At 38.6% G+C, this 16,401-nt stretch overlaps 1 long non-coding RNA gene across 4 annotated transcripts in view; it reads left to right on the top strand.

The window, feature by feature from the left end:
* Positions 1 to 4,205: 4,205 nt before the first annotated feature.
* LOC310904693 overlaps positions 4,206 to 16,401 on the top strand; it is a 545,090-nt gene continuing 532,894 nt past the window's right edge. Inside the window, exons 1-3 of one of the 4 annotated variants that reach the window (XR_014588539.1) lie at positions 4,208 to 4,415; positions 4,558 to 4,734; positions 4,966 to 5,048. This is a non-coding gene — a long non-coding RNA (uncharacterized lncRNA). Of the gene's footprint in view, positions 4,416 to 4,557; positions 5,049 to 16,401 lie in introns of all 4 variants that reach the window. The other 3 variants (XR_014588537.1, XR_014588538.1, XR_014588540.1) reach the window with 3 other exon arrangements.

Below are 16,401 nucleotides of genomic sequence, written 5' to 3'. Positions count from 1 at the left end.
CCCTCCAATACCTGTGTTATCATTTCAGACTAATTTTCATCAGTACATAAGGGAATTATATTTATCCACTTGGCAGAACTTAAAGAAAACAGAACTGAGCCCTGTAAGTAGCATTAATTTGTGCCTTAAATTATAATTTCAAACTATTAGTTATTAAACTAATAGTTCCATAAGTTTTTGTCTCCAGGGTTTTCTGTTCTACAAAAGTTATTAAAGCAACTCCTTCAGGAATTTATAAGGTAAATATCCAATTTAAATAATAAAGCTCTCTTTAATCTGTGATAAACATTAAAATCATAAAATCATAGAATATCCTGAGTTGGAAGAGACCCACAAGGATCATTGAGTCCAGCTCCTAACAGGGAGTTGAGTCCAATCCTTCCAATAATCAATGTGCCACACAATGGTGAAATCTTTTTGCTTTAGCATACCCTCAGCTCTGGATATTGGACTTCACTGAAAATCAAGAATATGGATGTAAATGAAGATGTATAGCTCTATAATTGCTGCTAAGATAAGTTATACCCTCCTAAATAAAGTAAGATGATTGCCTAGGGTTTGCCTAAACTCCCTAAGATGACATCCATGGCCCATATGTGACCACATGTGGTATAAATAAAATGGAAGTATAAAAGAGAAGGAGATAAACATATAATTAAAAACAGCATAACAAACACTTGTGCTCATTCATTTTAATGACTGTATGCTCCAGTTTATAGAGCAGTTGCAGATCCATGCCGTAATAGCTGTGTTGACCACATGCCATAAAATACATCAGTGTCGGCTGGGTCCAAATTATTCAATACTTGTAATAAATCCATCCCATTAACTGGATAAATATGCACAAGCGACAACTCTGGTGATAGTGCTGGAAAGTGGCATGTTGTTATTTAGCAGCAATGCTAGCTAGTGGGACCCCTCTAGTAATACTACTGCCTTTTACTAAGAAACAAACAAACAAAAAAGATTAGTTTAGCTTTTAAGATCTCATAACTGTTTCCTTCCGTTATCAGTAATTTAAACTGAAAAAGAGATTGTGGCCTTGAAAGCTTCAATTCTGATTACTTTTTTGTAAGCCTAATAAAAGGCATAAGTCATACCGTTTATTTGTGAAAATGAAATCTTCATATATTGAAGGTCAATTTTAGTTGAACTAATATAATCAGTAAAAGTCAAGGTTCTTTTACCATTAAAATTGTCCATGCTATGAGTCTTTTGATATTCTATGCTTAACCTTGAATCATGCTGTGTATGTTGTATGAAGGGAGGATAGTGAATTCACGTTACAGTATAATGACTGAGTCATCGTGGCCTTGATTTTCAGCTGGGTAAAGCAGATATCCAACAAATACAAGACTGCTTTAAAATTATTTGAAATTAATACATTCTTGAAGTACTTTCTCTCACCTCAGAATAAGCAGCAGGTCACCTCTAGTCTACAAACAGGTTTTAGTTACAGTTTTATGAAATATTTATTATCACTCCTGAATATATTTCTTAAAGTTGAAAGATGGTTACATATAACTAGAGCAAGTATTGATATTGAGAAATGCTTTGAGGCTTCCACAGACGAAATCACACGATAATTAAATATTTACTGCAGTCTGCGATCAAAACATTCTCACCACTGCAGGCTAGCTGGCTCTTGCAGGTGTACAGCTCTGTATTACCACGCCGAAAGCTGTCACGCTGGGCCAGCCACTTTAAGAGGAGGATTTGTGTAAGCAGTTCGCTACTCGCAGTTTGAGCATGAGAAGTGGCACTCAGAATGCCCTGCTTCTGTCATCTCAGCTGAGAGGAGTGTGAACCGAGGGTGTGCGGGCTGCTTTGTGAGGACTAGCAGGGCAAAGCTTGTCAGAAGATACGCTGGCTAAGGAGCTTACAGATTATGCCTTCAGAAGGTGCTTTCCCCTCGGGAAAAGGGAGTGGAATAGCATTAGGCAGAAAATTGTGTTCCTTTGTAAAGATGCAAGATATATGCCTGAAATCTGGGCTCTGTGGTTGCAAGCTAGAGTTCCCTTTGGATAGGGCATACATAAAATTGAGCTTGATTTTCTTTAACGTCCGAACTGATTAAATACACATGTGCCTTCAAGCACATACTTTATGACCTCTGGAGTACTGTGGAAAAGAATGAGGTTGTCCCACTGTTTCTGATCCTTACTTACAGTGCAGAAAAGTCATATACAGCCCTGTGTCCCCTCTAGCCCATGACACCATGATGAAACATGGAGCAGAAAAGATGGTGAGAAGCTGCTCCCTGGAAGATGATGCTGTGTGCAGCAAGTGACTAAGGGATACTTCAGCTAGCTTTGACCTAAAGACAGTGCACAAGCCCCAGACATGCTGGATTCAGTTATAAAAATCTCTCAGACCTGCGCTTCACTCAGCAAACTAACCACAGCACCAACATTGCTACTTACAGAGCAACATATTTTTGAGAAATGCTGTCTGATCTTTTTAATATTCAGATGAATCAGTAAGTAAATCATTTCTCTAACTAGATGACAGCACTTGAAAGATAGTCAACACATTCAACAATCATAAAGTGCTTTGCTAAATAGATGGCAAGGACGCGTACTTAGAGGCAAGACTCTTAGACCCAATTCTGGTAATGAAGATGGCAGCGCAGTTTTGTTTTCATTCTGTAGCTCCAGAAGATGTGAATCTGAGACCTCTCCTTAATTTGCTTCAGAAGCTTTCCCTCTCACTACCTTCTTCCTTTTTTATTCCAGCTATAAAATAGCTATTTGATCATTTGCACTGAGGAATGAAAAGGCAAATCAACGTGATACTGCCAACCCCAGATCAGGGCAGGGTCAAGCTGGATGGAGGCTGTGCGTGTACGACATTGACCTGAAAGCACTGGCAGGCCAGAGCTCTTCACAAACACGAGTGCCTCCTTGTTTTTAAAAGAGAGGTTTGATTAAAGAATGCATTCAAATGAGTTGGCACAGAGATGTGTTAAAAACGTTACACACAAAACTGCCCCAAGTAAGAAGCAGTGCAGGTTTACAGCGGTGTTGCACTGCTTACTCCAGTGAAATGAGTTCTGATTTTGATTTGTGTAAATGAGATTAGACCGAGGCCTGCATCTTATCTCTCTGGAACTGAATATCTAGAGATGACTTAAAATATCTATTTTGTGTTTCTAAAGCAGTCCTGCACCAAGATAGAGTATGAGGGATTTACTTGCTGAAAGACCTACATAAAATACATACAATGGGAAAGGAAAACTAGATACAAAAATAATCAAGCAACTACAGGCTGGAAGAGTCTTTCTGTTCATGACCATTCTTTTCCAGCAAAAGTAATTTTTAACCTGTGGATCTCTCAAAATTATTATTATTTTTTAACCATAGTGTTCCTCCTGATAAAATTATTAACTAGAAGCAAAGCATATGTTGATTTTAGTGTTGATTATTCAGTTCTGAATTGTAACTTTATTTTCAAAGTTTCAAGTCTAATGAGAGGTCAGAAGAAATTTTAATTGCAAACTTCATGCTAGCAAACAAGAGCTCCTTATGACTGGGTGCAGGACTGAGAGATGGTGCTGTCTGCACAAAATAAACTCTTTAAAATGATGTTCCAAAATATTTCAGACTGATTTTTTTTTTTTTTCAGAATATCTATACTAAAGAAGAAGCAATGTCAGGCAAGTCTATAAATAGAACAGTACAGCATGAACTTTTGAACTGTGAAATCTGGGGGATGTAATCTTCCTGCTAAACAGAGGCTTACAGCAGATATTAAATGCTCTGATAGGAGCTTCGCCAGTGTTTGAGCTGTCTATTAGAGGAAGAGAAATTGTGAATTGTTGTTCGCACTGTGCGCTGGCGTGTTAGCGTTAAGGTTGTTTCAGAATCACTCATCCTAGCCGAATAAGTTAGTTTGGCTATTTTTGTGTGTGCATGTTTGTGCATAAGCACACCGTGACCAAACAGTTTATTGGCATTAGATGTCTTTATACTGAAGTGAAATAAAAAAAAAAATATTTTTGGATCTAAAATAATTAATTTAGCAGGCATTTAGATCTTATGATGCACTTTTAAGTAATGGATTTGTTGGAATAATCAGGATATGTGACCATTTGCTTTTAGCAAAGAAATGCTGATTTCCATCAGCTGAAGGTCTGACCCCACAGGAAGTGCCACCTGAAAGAGTTTACAGAAATTTCCCTGCCTGCCACACCTTGAGCACACACAGGGCTGTGCCCCCTTCTACACATGAACTAACTGAGAAGAAACATCACTTCCCAATATAACTGTTACGCTATAAATTAACATTCACGTCATGGCCAAATCCTCATAGCAGTTGTGCTGTACAGAGAAGCTGCTTTCCAGAGCCACGGGGGCACAGCCTGAGCAGTTTGTGGAGAAGGGGACCAAGGCCTCTCAGCCTATGCTGGGCTCCAGGTGCTTATAAAATGGAGGGAAGGGCACTTGTAATGTTTTTTTTTTTTTTCTTCTCTTCTGGTGGCACCTGTGTGTTTGAAGTGGTTTAGCTGTTGATATTTTCAAGCAGGCCATAACAGCCACAAACTCTCCTGTGAAACAGGGCCAGAAAAGCACAAACTCTCTGACTCCAGGAGCTGGGATTTTAAGAAAAGCTGCCAGCAGTTGCACAGATACTGAGGAAAATGGTGGCACGTAATGACCAGGGGCACTGTGACTGAATATGAGAGGAGAGCCTGCAGCAAGGCACCACAGCAAAAACAAGGCTCCCCCAAACGAGGTAGGCTGCCCAGCTGCAGCACCTTGCCTGCCCTCAGAACTGCCATTTTGGTGGGTGGTGGATGATTTTAGTTGTGGCTTCTGCACTGCCCTGCCATAAAAGAGTGGGAATGGAGGCCCTAGGGTTTGGCTGCTGGAAGAGTGGATTGCTGTGGTGCTCCCTCATCAGTGCAGGCAGCTGTAGTGCTTCAACATGGCCTCATCACAGTTGAAAGCCTTGTCCTTGCATCAGGCTCCATCTTGAAGATCTACGAGTGTTCTGGTGGAGATGCTTCTGCAAAGCCCGGCCCCATCCTGAATCTGAGGACATCAGACGTGAGTAACCTAAATACTGCTTGTGATTTTTCAGTTCCTCCTGGTTGTGTGTGCTAAGGCTGTTGCTGGGAGCTCAGAGGAGGGCAGACTAGAGATGTTGAGGGCTTTCCAAAAGCTAGCAGTAGCTCTGGGTGCCCCAGTTCCTTTGGACCCTGTTTTTTTTGTTTGTTTGTTTGCTTGTTTTTGTAGAAATCATTTTCTTGTAGAAACCATTCAGCGGTGGTGAGGATGTTTTAAATCCTCATGGCTTGCACACAGCTGGCTGGAGATAGGACTGTGTCTTAATGGGGGGGGGGTCTTTCCACTCTTGCACTAATGTTTGGGTTGTGGTTTTGGGTGGTCTCTTTGAGGCTGGTGCTGTGGGACATGGTGGTGTTTGCAGTGTCCCTGTAGTGTGGACGCATGTGGCTCACATGGGCAGCAAGTGCTTATGTTGCCCATGTGGATTGTGGGTTCTACTGTTCATGAGCATCTTGGAAAACAGGCTTATTGGTGCATTTTCTCAAGTTGTCCTTTTGCCTCTGTAAACTCGAGTATCTTGATGAAGACCAGGTTGAGTAAGGCTTTATGCTTCCTTGACTAGGTAGGCCAAATATGGAGGACCTCTGATACAATCGTGTCCTTTGGGTGCTGATCTTGCTTGGTGCGCTATGAGCGGAAGACAAGCCTGATGTGACACTGGCATGCCTAAATTTAAGCTTTGGAAATTAGGGCAGGCTGCACATGCCTCCTCTGAAATACAGCTGCTAGAACTGACTGCTGTTCTCCCTAGTGAATTCACAGGATAAATTGCTAGAGACAAGGGTTTCACTTACTTTACTTCTGTAGATAGACTAATGTATTGATTTTTTTTTGCCATCTTTCTTTTCAAACCCGAAGGAAAAATTCAAATAAAACCTAATTATGTCTCTCTGTTTCTGAACAGTTTGGGAAATTGCAGAGCAATCAATATTAAGTACACTTTACACCCATTTAGAGACATATTCTGTCCAGATATGTGCTTGATAGAGCTCTGATTTTTGTGTAATTTAGGCTGAAAAGTAGGGTAATGTGGATTTTCCAATTAGCTTATGTTAAGTCACTGTTCTTCCACCTAAATTTTTTTAATGGCTTGGTTTTTAAAAGCATGGGTGTATATGTCCAAAGGAGGCGAATAAAAAGGAAGATAATCTTTTCTGAAGGATGAAAGACAAGTGGATTAATGCAGAGTTTGAGACTTTGTGAGAAATTCAGGCATACAGACTAGTGTTGCAGGGAGAGCTTCTGCTTGTGAAACTGTCACTTGTTAATTAACTTAATGTCTACAGTGCTCTGAAAACGTAAAGCACTATGTAAGTGTTAAGTATTATTATTAATGATGCCAATTTTGACATGTTTACTGGAATAGACTTTGCAGTACAATATAAGTTAATGTTCTAATACTTTACACATTTACAATGAAACTGTTCAAAGTAAGAAAGTGGGAATGGAAGGCCAGCAAAGGCCAGCAGACTAGATGGAGTCTCTCATTGGGTGTTCTTCACAAGCACTCTCTGGGAATAAGGTTAAATCAAAGATAACATGGAGCTTGCTTGCCATCTTCTAGAACTCTGCAGGGAAAACCTCAGGTGTATGGTGGCCTGCACTGACTTATTGTGAGTTTCAGTTGTCCTGTTAGGAGATCGGTTGGTCCCCAATAGCTGTAACACAAAGTGCCGTGGCCATATGGCTGGTGTGTCTCGCCTGTCGCCAATAGACTCATTCCTGTCACAGACTACAAAAGGGGAACGGAGTAAGATGTCAGTCCTACATAGTCTGAGTGCTTTCTCCTCTAAGGGAAATCCCCACTGGCCAATTAAATTGGTTTGTGGCCCTTGTCTCTGTTGCCCTAAAGGGACTGCAAAAAGGAAAGATGTTTTTGGAGTGGTCTTGGTATTAGTGCCTGAATAGATGCTGAGAGCTAGTCAGTAGTATATACAGAAGTATATATTCAAAAAGTGAATACATTATCTTTCACAGTTGATTGTGTACTAGTAGTTTGCATGTCATTTGGATACAGAAGCATAGCTGCATATAGGTCCAGTAAATGGAATAATTTCCTCAATGTCTTGGGCACATTTCCTTTAATAACAGTAAGTAATGCTTTTTCTGTGAGCAAAGCTATCAAGTCTGACCTGAAAAGGGGACAGCCTGATCTTGAGATATTTTTCTTAGATGTTCTTTAAATTATTTTTCATTAACATGCTTAATTCTCTCATGTCTTTGTCTTCAAACTGGTGTAAAGCAGTGCAAAGTACAGAACAAGGCATATAGAATTCAAAACTCTGTATTTTTGCACATGTTTCTTCCTATGTGTTACCTTTCAAGCAGTAAGTAATTTCCTGAAAAGTCAAGTCCAGTAGATGTCCTACTGGCGTGGGCAGAGCAAGGGTCTGTTTAGCTTAATTGCTACAAGAGAAGTTTATGGATTCTTCTGCAGTTTGGCTTGGTTCTGCTAATGTGTCGAGTGTGCATGCACACACACACCTACACTCAACAGTTCCAGCCATATGAGACCAGTCACTCTGCTGCTTAATTAAATTCATTTACTGACTAGCAGACACACCATCTTCCAGTGCCACGTGTTATCCTGGTTGTGGTGGGAGATCTTCAGGGCCAGCTCTTCTTGTTGTGTTAGAGACTGAATTGTCGTGTCCTAATTTGATACGAACTTTGGCGTTGTACTTCATTGGTCAAACACTGCAAGCAGTATTGGAAGAGGGGGGTGGTGTGGTTACTTTGGGGGCCTGAGAAATGATCTCTTTCAAGAATAACAGCAGCAAGGGAGGTGGACTCTAAAGTTATTTCCCTGTCTTTTACTATATTTTCACTCTGTTACCTTAGAGTAGGGCTTGATCAAAGACTGTCTGAAACCAGCCAGGACTCTGTCCTTCTCATGGATCCAGAAAAGTAAAGAGGTGTATTTTTCCTTTTTATATTGGAAAATGGTGTAGTATATGAGAATATGGTACTGTTTACAGGATGAATCACTTACCTGGGTAGGAATCACTCTCTAGAATCAATGCTTTCATCTATCAAAGCATCTAGAAAAATTACTGCCCTCCTACACAGACAGAAGACAAGGAATGGTACCTTAGGTGGAAAGGTCTATCAGTTCATCCAATTTTCTTGCCCATCAGGCACCAGTCAGCTATTAGTCACTGGGTAGAGTAGTCTTGAAGCATCTTATCGGGGCAGCTTTGAACCTCTGCTACTCAAGCCGTGAGCTGCAAAAGGGGTTTCTGCCTTGGTCTCCACTGAGCTGACACATCTTTTGATATCCAGATGTCTCCTGAGTCAGCTGGTTGCCACTCTGTAAATAGGAAGTGCTGGGATCTGTACACAAAATTGCCTCACCCTATCAAGACTTTGCAGCCTATTCCCCATTCAGAAAAGAGAGCAAAGAACACAACAGAAATTAAAGTAAGATAAGACTTCAGCTGCTGCTGCTGTTCTAGTACAGCTTGGGATGGTTTAAAATTCTAGGCATGATGATTCAGTGTTGATACTGGAACTATGTTAACTATAAGTTGCATGCAGATTTGAGTCTTTCAAGACACAATGTTAAAAGTTACAACCTTAAAAAATTGGGGGGGGAGGGCATTGCCTCTTGCCCTCATCTAAAGTACAGTAATAGGCTGTCATTCTAAAACTGGTATGTGGACATAAACTTTGGATACTCTACTTACTGAATATGATGCAGCTAGTACATCGACCCTGTTATGAAAGCACAAATAGTCAGAATAGTGTCCTTAAGGCATTGCTGTCTATTATAAATCAGTTAGAATAATTCATGCTATAGATTTCCCAATGCTGAAAAGCCTCTTATTCAGCCGAGTATAAACATATATCACATCTTATAGATTTTTTTTCCTCCTTTGTATGAGTCAGATTTAAAGAATTCTGCAAGAGAAGAACAATGCACTGTACAGACAATTCCTTACAAACCTTTATAAATAGAAGGTGGAATGGAAAGATATTGTTTCAGCTCTGGAATCATTTTAACAGCTCTAGTCACACCTTTGTTATTAAGTTTGGAACATGTTGTGTAGGAGCTAACAGTAAGCCTGTATGTAGAGCATACAGGGGCTGTGTCTGGAATCAGGCTGAAAATGCAAATAGGACTTTCTTTTCTGGTTTGGTTTCTCAACACAAGTTAGAGCAGCTTGCACCAACTGGTAAAGGCTGCAAAGGGCTGTTTTGCCAGCTGGGAGGTGCAAGGGTGTAATAATGCTGCTGGCATGTTGCCTGTGCCAGCCACAGGGAGGAGAGTGGCAGAGAAGCCAATGTATGTCTCAGCGCCATTGAAGAGGAGAGATTTTCCACAAACCAGGCTTAAAGACAGCTTGTGCCACTTGGGAGTGAGGCACCATGGCTCTAACGTAACCGGAGACCTGCCATGAAATATTTATGCTGTGACTCTCTGTATACTTCATATCATTTAATATTTCTAAATTTTTCAAAAAAAAAAAAAGCTAAATCCAAGTGATGTAAGCTACGAGGAGCTGGCTAAAGCACAGTTCCCGAGGTTCTGATAAATGGCCTTGGGAGTGAAGGAGTTAACTGACCATCATCAATTACAGCATCAGAGGGGGTGATTAGGGCTGAAATTGCAGGGAGGTTTTTAATTTAGCCGAGTAGAGGAGACGCCCCCAGCTTAGCCAAGCTCATCAGATCATACACTTCTTACTGCTTCATCCGCTTACCATGCACTGCCACTCAGAGCTATTGTGCATGGAGAGGGCACCGCGCAGACACGATGATACAATATTATTCCCTTGTCCAGAAATCCACCCGAGACTCGCTGTCACTTTGCCTGCTGCAGAAGTGCCATTCATACAAAATTCCCATAAAGACCCCCCAAATCAGGAATCAATCAGCAAATTATGTAAAGGAAGAAATAACACTATTTTTAAGCTTAATGTGAACTAATTTCTCCGCATGATTTTTTTCCCTCAGTAGTCTGTTGCTGAAGTAGCTGGGATTGCTCCTAGGAGTAAAGATGCATACAGGCTTATGTGTTAGGATCAGGGATGAATCAGTTGGATACTTGTATTTTGCCTGGATCCATACGCATTTAACTGACGTGTACGGAGTGCAATAGATAAACAGCTCTTAACTCTTCAGTGTGTTTTCATGGTAAAACGGGTTAGCTAGTTGATTTTAGGCATTGCCTTTGGAATAGGGTGGTAAGCTCTGGATTTTAGGAATTCAAGGTGTTTGTAGGTGCAATTGCAAGCAGATGCTTTTGTAGGGTCAGCCTTCATGTTCTTCCTAGGGTAAGGAGAAAAGAAGGAGAGGAGGACTACAATAATCCTACCAGTAAATGCTTGGGTTGATGCAAAAACTGATGTAAAATTTATCAAGGTGACTGGACTTTGGCAAGGTAAAGACAGTTGGTTTTGCAGGCTGTTTTCACTCCTATGTCTTGAAACAAGCTGCTTAGTTCCATTGAAAACCTGAGAATAACAAGATCAGGTTTATATTGGTGCAGCATTACTGGAGAAGGCAGGGAAGTAGCCCTAGGTTCTCCTTCCCTTGGGTTTTGTTGCTTGTAATGTTGTAGAACTACCATCATTGAGGATGAAGTTTGTGCATGATCATGTAATTAAAGATTGCTTCATAGTGTGCAGGCATATGGAGGCTAAAACAGATGCCCATGAAGCATTCAGCAACGTTTTATGTATAGTGTTTGACAAACCACTTTTATTTTTGATTTTTGTTAATACGGCACTTTGTGCAATCATGGAGACACTTAGCATATAACATCAGTCACCTGTGTAATCCTAATGAACTCATGTAAATGGAAATAAGGGGCTTCTGAAGAGTATTAACAATGAGCTGCCATTTTTCAGTGTGCTGTGATGCTGGAGGAGATTTGGCAGCCCTATCAGCCCACCCTTGATTTTGAAATGTGAGTGCTCAGCTTTTTCCTTGCTGGGGAAGAGTAATCAGAGCTAGTCCTTGAAATGGTCTATAGTGAAACAGTGGATATCTTAACTTCAGAGTTATCACTGAGTGAACCTTACTCCTTACTCAAGCCAATTCTCAGTGATTTCAGGGGAATTACACCTGAATACAGAGAAGAGCATGGCTTGAGTAAGTCATACTGTAACCTAATGCTGACATGTTTTTTCTCCAACCCACTGTGGTTGTGAAATATGTTACTGAAGTCCTTCTGATACAAAAACTGATATATTGATTACTAAAGCCATTTTACAATGGTTAGTTCCTCTTGTGAAATCCATGTTATCCATTTAAGACAAACTGGCAAGGAAAATCCACCTCCCAAACCTGAGAGCAGCCTGTGGAGCTGCAGCTGCTTTGCTTTCTGGGTGAGCTGTGAGCAGTGTCTCTGTATGGTTGCTTCCCTCCACGGTGCTCTTTGCAAAGGTGGAAAAAAGGAGCTCCTTCCTGGAGTGGGTAGGACTCAGAGTTGGTCAAGCCCTTTTGCCCAGGTCTGAGCTGGCCACTGTAGGATCTGCTGCAGAAAGTGTTATAACTAAGGGTCTGGATGGAAGTGTTTTTCATGCTAGAAATGAAACCCAATTTTTTTTGGAATGGCTACAAATTTAGCGCTTGATGCAAAGGGCTTGCAAGTTGTTAAATGATCTAAAGTGGAAATTAGGGATGTGGTTTTTCCTGGGGAGCTGGGACACTTCTTCCCTCCTGCATGTAAACTTATATTTGGAAATACAACATGACTGCTTTGTTCCAGTGTGCTGTTGGGGGTTGTGGTTAGGGTCCTCTGCATTGCCTAAAACTTGTATAAGGTTTTGTAGACCCTAGCACAAAAGCCAAAATGTTTTCTGGGACCTACCAAGGAGCCTCAGCAAGTGCGTCTTTGACAGGTCTGTGCCAGAAGTTGCTACTGGCTGTTTTTCAGCTGTCTGATTTTACTGTAGACATCCATGCTGACCCGAGAGTTATTACGTGCTACAGCTCCTGTGTGATGTGTGCGGCAGCTGCTTGTCCAGAGTGATCATGCTTCATATTTCAGACCCCAACTATTTCTATGCTATTGTCATTGGAAGCTGCACCATGGGACAAAGCCAGTGGGGAGATCTCTGCAGGTTTTTCCTTATTGTGTATTTGGGGAAAAACTCCCTGGTCTGGGTAGGCAGCAATTTTTCTGCAGGGGGACAAGGAAAGACAGGAAGCTTTAACATGCCCCCAAACTGCCCTGTAAAGGCAGCTTCAGAGATTTCTTCTCACAGAGCCTTAATAGACAATGAAAAGTAGCACTCTACCCCTAGGACCAGGCACATCTTCTCATGTTATTTAATTTTGGTGATGTTCAGGCAATAGTATCTACAGCTAGCATTACTATTCATTCAAAAATAGGTTATAAAAGAAATAAAGCTGTTCTCTGAAAATTCAAGTACAGTTGGCAGAAAGTCAAGCTGTGGTAGTTCTTTAATTTGATAATAGCTCAAATCAAGAGGAAAGAAATACTGTGAGCCTGTTAAGGGTCCTGGTCTGAACCATACTGCATTCAGAGAGTCTGACTCTTATAAAGATTTTGATCCCATTGCAGGATTGGGGCCTAATTAATGTGTTTTCTTTGGAAAGAAAAGATTTGGATTTTTGAGTCTGAAAGCTTGCTGAAGTGATTCATACCTGCTATTTCTAGTGCCAGCATATTTCATATTCTATACATTTTCATATTTTCTAATTTCTTAGTATGAAATATGGGCAAATATAACATATTTACATATTTGTTATTTTAATATAAGCTGTATGCTGCATTCAATAATGAATGTTGTTGACTATAGTAATTAAGTCTTATTCCGGGTCCAAACAGCTATTTACTTGTCAATATTAGTGAATCTAGTTCATCTAAAACTGCAGGCAGTTTTCTGTTTACTATATAAACAGTAATTGCCTGTTTAAGTATTTGCTAAAATATTGTTTAAATCTAAAATCAAGATCGCAAGTGGATTTCAATAACACAGTTAATTTACTTTAATTTTGGAATTCTCTCTGCATGGGAAGAGAAATATGAAGAGTAATTTCATCTCCTTATAGTTGATTTAATTGTATGTACTTCTGATGGATTAAGTTACCAGTTAATTGTGGAAAATGCAACACCAATATTATAAAAAGAGGTTTAAAACAAAACATTTGCTGACTGCTTTGCATGTTATTTTAAAAAAATTTAACGTTATTAATTTTACAGTGGTAATTTATAAATATTAGTTCCATCTTTCCATTTTCAACTCCCCCAAATAGATGATTTTAATCATACTTATTGATATTATCTATACAATAATTTTTCATTATGCAAATATTTGTCTCAATTTCTGTTATAATAATGTGATGGAAACATTTTCGTTGCTTTAAAATATGCTCAACTGAATGCAGAAGACAAGGGAAAACTCTTATGAAAACCGGAAGAAAAAAAGGCAAAGCTTTTTGAAAAAGAACAGCTTTATTTCTGTAAAATTTAGTATTGAATGTTCAGATTATTTCAAACTATATTGTGGAAGAATGAATGAACAATTTTGTATATGTGCATACATAGCTTTTTAAATTCTGATCTTTAGTGACTTTCCTTTCTCTCCTCACTTAAAACTGACACTAGATTTAAATATAATTGCTTTCTAGGGAGTAGGGTGTCTTGTTAGTCTTTATATGTGTGTAAAAAAAAAAAAAGCTTCTGATTCACATACCTCTTAAAACATTCTAGAGGTGCCTCCTTCTAGGGAGAAACAGTAAATTGTGTTGTTAGAGGATTCTGAAATGTTTATCTAAAAGTATAATTAACAGAGCATACTAAAATAAAATAGTCATGTGGAAATAGAGATGTTTCAAATTCATGCTCCTTTCCTATTTGGAATTTAAAGTTTGAGAAGAGAAAAACAATGTTGGCGATTCCTTGGGACAGAATCATACCATTAGATCTAAGTTTTCTGACTTGTTTTTTGTGTCATAATATAATTGCAATCTCAATGTATGCAATGCTCTCTTTTGTCAGGAAAAAAAGTATTACAATTTCTAGCAGATAACTTGCAATTAGTTCTTATTTCTTTTGTGTGGATAGATAGCTTAAAATGAGGACAGCTTTGTGTCTTGTATTAGGATTCCAGTCACTCTGGTACGGTTCTCGTTCTAAAACAAAATAGTTATTACTCCTGGTTCAAAAAAATCAGGGTTGTCTGAAATCATTTATTGGATATATTTTCTCTATGGATTTTCTTTTCTGTAAGAAGTTGCTCTAGTGCTTTATTGTTTTATTAAATAAATTTACGTGTATATAAAACCCCACAAGCACAAATGTTGCCTCAGCCTTTATTATAGCATCACTCTGCAGCTACAATTTCAGCCCTAAGCTTAACTTTTTTTTCAAAGTATGTGGTTTTCATTAAACCTGTAATTAGTATAATTAATAATCATTCACTAATTGAAACGCAGGTTAACAAACTTCCATATGTAAAAGTAAAGGAGGAAAAATGTCATTCATTCACACTGGGCTTTATAAGCCTATAAAACTCTTCAAAGGACTTCAAGATATCAAGCAATCTTTTATTCAGCTAAACCTACCCCCCACCTTCACTCTTACACACACTTAAATACGCAGTATGCTCACAGCTTGGAAAAAAAGCAAGAAAAGCCTTAATGGATCACTGATTTTAACCAAAGAGTTAGGTACGTATTCCATATAAATGGTTTCAAAACAATTTTTGTGTTAGTATTAATAATTTTCATCAAATGAAAACAAGCATCTTAACACTATAGAAAGCAAAGCTTTCAACTGAGTGCTTATTAACATAGCTTTTATTTCAAGCTCAAAACATCTAAAACAATTACACTGGAGCAACTGTGTAATTTGCTCCTTTCTCTATCATACAGGTATAGACTTGTAGACAGAGGCTAATAAAGATTTAAGGCTAAAGTGAAGAGTTAAGGTCCAAATTTTGTTCATCTTTACACCCATGAGTAATTAACCGATTTGAATAGATTATGAGACAAATAACATGAAGAAAGGTATTTACATGTGCATAGGTTACAATACCCAGTTCCAGCTAGAGGCTTTACAACTGATGTAATAAATCAAAGAATAGAATAATTATTTCACAATTTACCATGACATATATATCTTGTCATTACCCTGCTTATATGTACCTTTAAGAAGTGGTAAATGATAAAGATGTATTTAACCACATCAGTGAAACAGAGCTAGCACAGAAGTAAATACTATTTTGCCTTTTTTAATAGAAAACCACTTTCAAGTTATTTGTTTCTACTAGAAACAAAATATTTTCCTTCTGGAAGTGAAGATCAGAATCTCATGCCTAGGACACCGCTATTTGTTCTTAAATGGTTTCACATTTAAATCATTTAAAACATTTTGCTGTTGGGGATATTTTTTAGGAGAAACTAGAAAAATCCTGTATTTGATTATGCACTTCATGAGCCGGGCATTTATCAGAAATGTTTATCTGCGGTTTAAAATGAGGTGTTTTTGTTAAAATTGCATACAAAGTTATTTTGATCAGTAGTATGAAATCAACATACAGACTGTCAACATGTGCTTTTTCTGCTGCTTTTTGGAACTGATACAGTTATAATTTATTCAAAAATATCTCAATTTTGTCTTGGTTTAAGAATGTAACACTGAGCTGAAATTGAACATCATTTTAAATTAAACACTCAAATGTTTTCTTAATATCAACCTCAGAATACAACTGAGTAACAAGTCATGCACAGATTACTGCTGTGCTGTCTAACAGTGGGCACTGAAATATAATAGGCTTCAATTTCATAATACTGCCTTTCAAAATCTGTTATATATGTTATATAACTATGTAGTTATTTGTATATATTTACTTTCAAGAACGTGATTTAAATTTTCTCAGGAGTATATACACCAATCAGATAACTTAGAGTATAAATTAACAAATACTCTTACAGTTCAGTTTACTGTTATCTTTGTCCTTTTTAAAATGGGACAAATTTTGTCCTTTTTAAAATGGGACAAAAATAAAGAGGGCAATGACTTACGCTTGCATGCCTTTCAGTATATTTTGTACACATTTGTTATTGATACTCATACATTCACGACTACAAATGCATACAGAGGTATGTGCTTATTTGTTATAATGGTAAACAAAAACTGTTAGAGCTCCCCAACCAAGATTCAGGAAGTTTCTTCTTCTCGCACATTGCTGACAAATATCAAATCCAGCTCAAATAGTAATCAGATATAATCAGATATTCAGGATGACTGAAACAGCATCTTTTCCTGACTTAATCTGTCTAAACAGGATATTAAAGAAGTCTGTAGACCTCCCTGTACCTTCAGCTTCCCTGCTGACAGTTGCCAGCTTTTTAA

The sequence above is a fragment of the Anser anser genome (genome assembly GCF_964211835.1).
Source record: "Anser anser genome assembly, chromosome: 10".
Classification (NCBI taxonomy): domain Eukaryota; kingdom Metazoa; phylum Chordata; class Aves; order Anseriformes; family Anatidae; genus Anser; species Anser anser.
The sequence above is the reverse complement of the archived record's forward strand: the minus strand, read 5'-3'. Positions and strand labels throughout refer to the sequence as shown.